General features: G+C 41.2%; 1 long non-coding RNA gene across 1 annotated transcript; it reads left to right on the plus strand.

Moving 5' to 3' along the window:
* The first annotated feature begins 709 nt into the window (after window positions 1-709).
* Window positions 710-3784, plus strand: LOC146507614 (uncharacterized). Its single transcript, XR_014876727.1, has 3 exons — window positions 710-839; window positions 939-1001; window positions 1105-3784. It is a non-coding gene; the product is annotated as an uncharacterized LOC146507614 (long non-coding RNA).
* The last annotated feature ends 3688 nt before the right edge of the window (window positions 3785-7472 follow it).

Genomic DNA, 7472 nt, shown 5'->3' on the forward strand with positions numbered 1-7472 from the left:
TCACTCACTATGTGTTAATAGACCTCTCTGTATTGAATCATACCTGTTATTAATCTCTGTCTCTCTTCCACAGCATGTCTTTTATCCTGTCTTCCTTCTCTCACCCCAACCGGTCGCAGCAGATGGCCGCCCCTCCCTGAGCCTGGTTCTGCCGGAGGTTTCTTCCTGTTAAAAGGGAGTTTTTCCTTCCCACTGTCGCCAAAGTGCTTGCTCATAGGGGGTCATATGATTGTTGGGCTTTTCTCTGTATCTATGAAGCGCCTTGAGGCGACTTTTGTTGTGATTTGGCGCTATATAAATAAAATTGAATTGAATTGAATTGAATTACAGTGGAGAGAGTGGAGCTCTGCAGCCAGATGTGTACAGCTTTTCACTGAGTGAAGCACACTCACTGGCAGCAACATAAACACATTTTATATTAAATTTGATCAAAATAAGTTTATTCAATAGACTTGAACTGATGCGTGCTTCTCAGTATGAGTTGAAACTATGTACAACAGATTAACAGGACAGCAGTGCGGAGGCTCCAGAACCTTAGAATCCTCTGGTTTAAAGTATTTCTCCCACATTAAAGTAATCCAGTATTTCCACTGCTGCACAACAAATAATAACTGTTAATGATTAATTCAGCAAACTTTATTTTTCAAATTGGAAACAAATACAGTTTAATACAGTCACAGTAGTAATATACCTGCACTTTTTTTATGTATGTATGTTTTAAGCTTGCGATTGTTTTAAATTATATAATAACAGAGTTTTTCTTTGATTTGTTCCAGGGTTAACAAACTGAGCAGGAAAACATTCAGACACCGCGACCACAGAGCCCATCCTTACAAAAGGTATGTATACAACGGGGTGTATAATTGTGTATTTAAAAAAACAGCAAATGGGTTTAAACAATTCCAAATGTTCTAAAACCGACCGTTTTACACATACAGAGCCACGCCAGAGAACCTTATGTGCGGAGAACCAGGGCCGTCAGGAATAACGCACACTACAAGGTATATATATAAATTAGATAAAAAGAGATAGAGAGGGAGACACGCTTATTCTGTTTGAAATGGGTACATGTATAAATGTTTTAACACATATCTATCTTCACAGACTGCAGCACAGTACCCCTCCACATAATGATCAGGACACCGTACTCCAGACGTTTTTGGAATGTTTAAACAGTATCGACCTCCCAGAACAACAAAAACCTGGAACTTTGTGCAACAGTGGAGAATCAGAAGCGATCTTCATCAGCGGTCCTGCAACACCCCCGAGTGAGTGCTTGCCTCGTGATTTCTCTGATGTTTTTGAATACAGTATATCAGATTTCGATCTTGTTCATATACCCACCCCACCAGAATGTGTCAGAAATAGCATTGATTCACACGTAGATTTTGAAGACGACGGTATAACAGACTCTCAAATATCAGCGGCGTATGATGCTTACATGAAGGTTTCAGACGCTCAACCTGTTGAACAGAGTCATATAGCTTCATTAGTTGATAAATTATGTTTGATTGAAGCTAGACTCAATCAATACCACCAAGAAGCACAGATACAAAACCAACAGTTTATCAAATTCATAAAAAAAGTGTGTAGTACATTAGACATCATCTGCAGCAAAATTTCAAGTCCCTGACTTTTAAAATCCAGACCATGGACCCTCCAAATAAATTATTTAAGCATAATAACGGAACCTCCACTCCTGTTAGATGTTTTGACTTAGAGGCTTTTATGCAGTGGGCTGAAGAAACAGATAACAAATTAGACAATATTATAGCTAGACTTAATAGTGTGCCTGCATCAGCCTCATCTGATACACATCCTCGTCAGACTGTTCCTACGCCTGCTATTGCTGATGGGTCTATTGTTGTTGTTAATAATAGTGGTAGTACATCAGGTGATGCTCGGACCACTGTTGTTACTGATGCTAACCGTATTGCTGCTGCTGCTGGTGTTATTGAGTCTGTTACCGCTTCTACTAGTACTACAGACGCACATGCGTGTCCGGGCACCGCTGCAACACCACACACCCCCTCAGTCATTGTAAATTTCTCACAAAGTGATACTATCGTGATTGACCCCGTTGTGCAATCTGGATCTGGCAGGCGCTCCCAGCCACACATTAGAGAGATACCTAATTTTAATGCTCGCGAATTGCGTGAGCGCCTTGATTTTAGGGGTATAAGTCTTGATCATCCAGAACAAGTACCTGCGCGAGTGCGCGAGTGCTTAGCCAATGTGGTAGACCGAGCTGTGGCTGGATCTCAACAGGGCAGTGTTCTAAACGTGGTCCTGCGTGGCCCCTCGCTGGCTTCAGATGTTCAGGCTGTTTTAAACGCTGATGATCGGTATGATCCGGAGCTGTTTCTCGATCGAATTGCACAAGTTATGCAGAGTAATGATGAATCTATCGGTGATGATGAATTAGAGCTTATTGTCACGGTAGCTCAGAACAGTAGTGGTGGGGCTCGCTTAAGACTGGCACAAATCCCTTATGATGAGATTCTCTCAAAGAAAGGCAGACATTTATACACACCAAACAACACACACAACAATTTGTGCTTCTCCCTATGTATAGCACATTCATTAAACTCATCAGCCTCTGAGCTAGAAAAACTCGCTACAGCTAAACGGATGCATGCTGAAGTAGGTCTATGCGACAAGCAGCAAGTATCATTCACAGATGTCAGTAAATTTGAGAAGCACTTCAACATTAAGATTGTAATCTATTACCACACAGAAGGGCGTAAACGCCTGGAATGTTTTTTCACACATGAAGAGCCAAACACAAACACGCTGATGATGTATCTCCATAATCAACATTACCACATGATTTTAAACCCAACCGCTTTTCTTGGTGCATCCTATGTGTGTAATTTCTGTTACAGTACATATAATTCACCATTACATCATACCTGTAAACATAGATGTAACACATGTTATACACTCTGTCAACACCACAGGGGTCCCACAGTGAAATGCAGCGACTGTAACCGCATCTGCAAATCACAACACTGTTACCAGCAACACAAATTACCAGAATTAAAACACAACATGATCCCCTGTGATAATATGAAACATTGCATGCACTGTGGCACCACATATAAAGAATCCAAGAAATCGCCACACAGATGTGCCCAGCCTAGATGCGAGCACTGCCGCGAGCCTAAATTAACCGGAGACTCCGACCATCAGTGTTTCATACAGCCTGTTGAAAAACAGAAGCCTACCGATAAATACATTTTATATGATTTCGAGACTAGGTACCACAACGGTAAACACGAGGCTAACTTTGTGTGTGCGTCTGATCTGAAGGGCAATAAGTTCACATTTAACACATTAAAGTGTGTGGAGGCGTTTGTGCAACATTACAGACGCCCAAGGTTTCGTGGGTACACTTTCATAGCACATAATGCATCTGGCTTTGACAACTACATACTCCTCGAGTACTTTGTCAGACAGTGCATAACACCTAGTGTCATAATGAGCGGCAGCCGTGTGATTTTGATGTATGACAGGGACTATGACCAGCGATGGATTGATTCGTTCAGCTTTTTGCCCATGGGCCTTGCCAAAATACCCTCTGCTTTAGGTTTTCAAGACCTGCAGAAGGGCCATTTCCCACACAGGTTTAATACGAGGGATAATGAGCATTATGTGGGCCCGTACCCAGACCCCTCCTTCTACGGCTATGAGTACATGTCTGAAAGCGATAAGGTGCGATTCATGGAATGGTACCAGGTTGCCTCACAGAATCCCTTTGATTTTCAGGCTGAACTCAGGCGTTACTGTGTTAACAATGTTGATGTCCTGCGTAAAGCATGCAGCATTTATCGTGACACGTTCAAGGAGATGTTACAAGTGTTACAAGATTCTGACATAGATGTGTATGAGAAGGCTAAAAAATACAGCGATATTCTCCAAAGATACCTTACCCTTGTGAGACAAGGTGCCCGTGAAAAGAATGTATTGTCTTTATCATTACCTGAACAATTTAACAGGGATGTGCAACCCCAGTCGACGGACACATCGCCTGTTCATGGTGATGCAGGGGTGAGGGATCTTGTTGCGGAGAATGTTTTAACACACATACCTAAAAGGTGTAGGAGGAATGCAGAACTTATTCTATCAGCGGTGAGCCGTTCGCCACACTTGATCTCTTACAACGACAAAGGCGAAATTGTTGTTGATAAACACACCATCCCTGGTTCACACATTTATGATCTAATTAAAGGCGTCACAACCACACACACACACCCTCTGAGGGTTTGAGACCTATCGGCTGGACAGAGTTTTTAAAAGCTGTCTCAGATTTAAACGTACCGTTATCAGCCATATCTAACACAGGCATACGTAAGACCGTCGCCATGTATAAAACCGATCACACACTGTCTGAAGACCCTGGTTTTTTAAAACACACACCAAAAAAGATCACCCCTGGTGGACCGCTGCGACATAGTACACTAAAAAAAATAAAGAATAAAAAAAACAAATTAAAGGGGGGTCCTGTAGAGTGGTTGGATTTTTGAATTCAGGTTTTTTCTTATTGCACCTGAAATTGTTTTTCTGCTAAAAATATTTGCTGTTTGGTGTTTTTTCTACTGTAATGTTTTTTTTCACTTATTGCTGCTAAATTGTTTTGTTTTGTTTTATTTTATTACTGTTAAATATATTATGTCTTTATTACTGTTAAATATATGTTTTTCTTTTTTATTACGGGTTAATGTTTGATTTCTTTTATTTATGTTTAAACAATGTATGTTGTAAATCTATATATTTATATACGAGATTTGATAATAAATACCATTGACTCGATTATCATGCTCTCATGTTGTTTTTATTATTCTCATTAGTACATGTCAGTATCCGCATTGCACACACACGTAATCACTGCATACAGCAACAGGTTGTATGTTGTTGACAAATCGACACACCATAGCATCATTACAAATTAAATCAGACCCATACATGTTAAGCACACGCTCATAAGATACACCATTTTGCACATGATATAAAAAAAATACACAATGTTGACCGCATGTGATGGAGAAGTCGTTCTGCACTTGTTTTCCTGAATATAAAACAGTGGAACAGTTTTTTAGAAGAAACATCTTTATTGCTGGGGGAAAACTGTCTAACGAGTGACCAAAACTATCAAAAAAATAACCGCGTCTGTCTCTCGAAATATAAACAGCAAGCCAATGTTCCCCGGGCATCGTAGAAGGGTGGGTGTTTACAATACTCATAGCAGGGAGTCTTTGAAGCCGTTCAGTGGTTAGCTGATCATAGGCTAACACGCCTAGGAAATGTGTGTTTTTATTGATAATGCTGCCGATCACGGCTGATAGTTCTATAGTGTTCATGACCGTTTTTGTCTCAATAGTAGTCCAAGAGCACCTGTCTCATGTTAGATATTTCAATGACTGAATCAAATACCGAATAACACAAGAGGTTCACTGTACGGGGTAGTGGATTTCTGAAACGGGTTTCCAATCTCACGTTCCCAGTTTTAATTAACGACACATTCCCTGAATGTCCTTCGTCAGCTTCCAGATTGAAACAGAATAAAGTGTAGCCGTTACCAAAGTCCGCACGCGTAATAGCTAAGGATCTGTCCTTTAAATGTCTTCCTGTGGTTTGTATCAGCTGGTAAAATTCTCTGGTATAGTGTTTTCTCTGGAAATTGGGCTGGAATGGTTTAGCAGGATAAGCCTGACTATCAGCATATAAAGACATAAATTCTATATCGCAGTTTTCAAAATGAAATGGATTACGCTGGTAGGAGCCAGTGTATGCTTCATTGTCTATAAATGCAATGATCACAAATTTAGGTATCCTACCCATAAATAAATTGTCATTTGTTGATATTCTAGCCCCTGCAGGTATGGAGAAGGTCTTTAAAGACACTCTGTCTACCGTGTATTTTGCGTTTGCATGGTGCAATGCCTTGCTGTGTGCAAGTCTGACGGTCGGTGATACACTAACTTTCTTGACAAAGAGACTGGCTGAGACAATTTTAACTCTGTATGCATTGGCATCCGCTGTCATGAGAGCAAATTCGTCTTTAGAGCGCACAAATTTCAGTGACAGGTCGATTCCATTAAGTAACAGTTTTTCTTGAAAAAACAGGTCTGCATGTACAGGTGCTATCAATTCAACAATACTGCTATTTGCTGTGTAGCCACCTCTGGTCACCAGGCCCTGGTTCTCTCCTTCTATAGATGTGTCATTCATGTGTGATGATGTATCCTTACAGAATAACCCGGTGCTGAACTGTGTGTCTAAAGTGTCCTTATTATAATTGATAAGACATTCTATCACACCTCTGTATGGATATGTGTTGGATGATTGACTAATGAGCCGGTCTCCCAAATTAACATCAACTTGACTAAATATGCTGCATCCAGGATAATTAATAAATCCTACATTAGCGTCCCTAGCCATGTTTGAGCCATCAGCGTTTGTGATTCTCACACGTGTGTAGATATATGAGTCATTTAGATCCAGGTAATCTTCACCGGACGATGAGATGTAAAACTCGATCGGCCCTCCATCAGTGATTGCAGATACAGGTGGGATTTCGATAAATGTACTTTTCTCAATGCTAGTCTGTGTGTAGGGAACAGTAAACAGGTCCAGCTCTGTTTTTACACATTCTCCAGAATGACTGTGTAACAGTGCCATTTAGAATATGTCAAACTCTGCAGTTTTAGAACGACTGGTTCTGGGTCTTTTCACTCTGCGTGGCGGTGTCCGTTTGCTAGCTCTCCTGCTAGGTTTTGTGGTTTTACGCTTTTTAGACAACGGTTGCCCTGGGGGTGGGGTCTTAGATGGTCTGGGCGTATACACATACAATCCGCTACCGTCCTGCTTAGTGGTTGAGGGTCTGGTTATGTTGGTTATGACATCAGACACTATGCCCGATGCGGCTGTTTTTAGGTGTGGTTTGACTATGCTAACTCCTTTTTTAAACAGTGGTACAGCAAATCTAAACAAGCTGCGGAACAACCCACCCAGCCCTGACCCATATTGCGTACTGGTCCCAACATACCCTCCGAGCTCTCCACCAGCCTGTGATAAGTAGTATTTTACATATTTTGAGTCATCAGTGTTGTAGACGGCCATCCTTTTTTTTTTTCAAAAATGCTGGGTTATCGGTCGGAAGTGTAACTTGACAAACACCTTGCCGTATAAAAAGGGTATGTGTTGATTTCGATCGTCTTTCAAATCAATTTCTATGTCGTCGATCAATGTCTTTGACACAGGTGTGTAGTGTGGGCTGTCAAATTGTAGAATAGGCAAGCGGCGGTCATCGTCCGTGATATTTATAGCTCTTAATAGCCTCGCGTGGGCGTCACCCACAAGCTGGTAATCAACGATATCTGCATAAATAAAGATGTTATATTTTCCCCCGTATATGTCTGCGGGGTGCGGGGCATATGTGTTTTTATAATGAAGTACAAACGGCTCTCCTG

This window comes from Neolamprologus multifasciatus, chromosome 11 (assembly GCF_963576455.1).
Source record: "Neolamprologus multifasciatus chromosome 11, fNeoMul1.2, whole genome shotgun sequence".
Lineage (NCBI taxonomy): Eukaryota > Metazoa > Chordata > Actinopteri > Cichliformes > Cichlidae > Neolamprologus > Neolamprologus multifasciatus.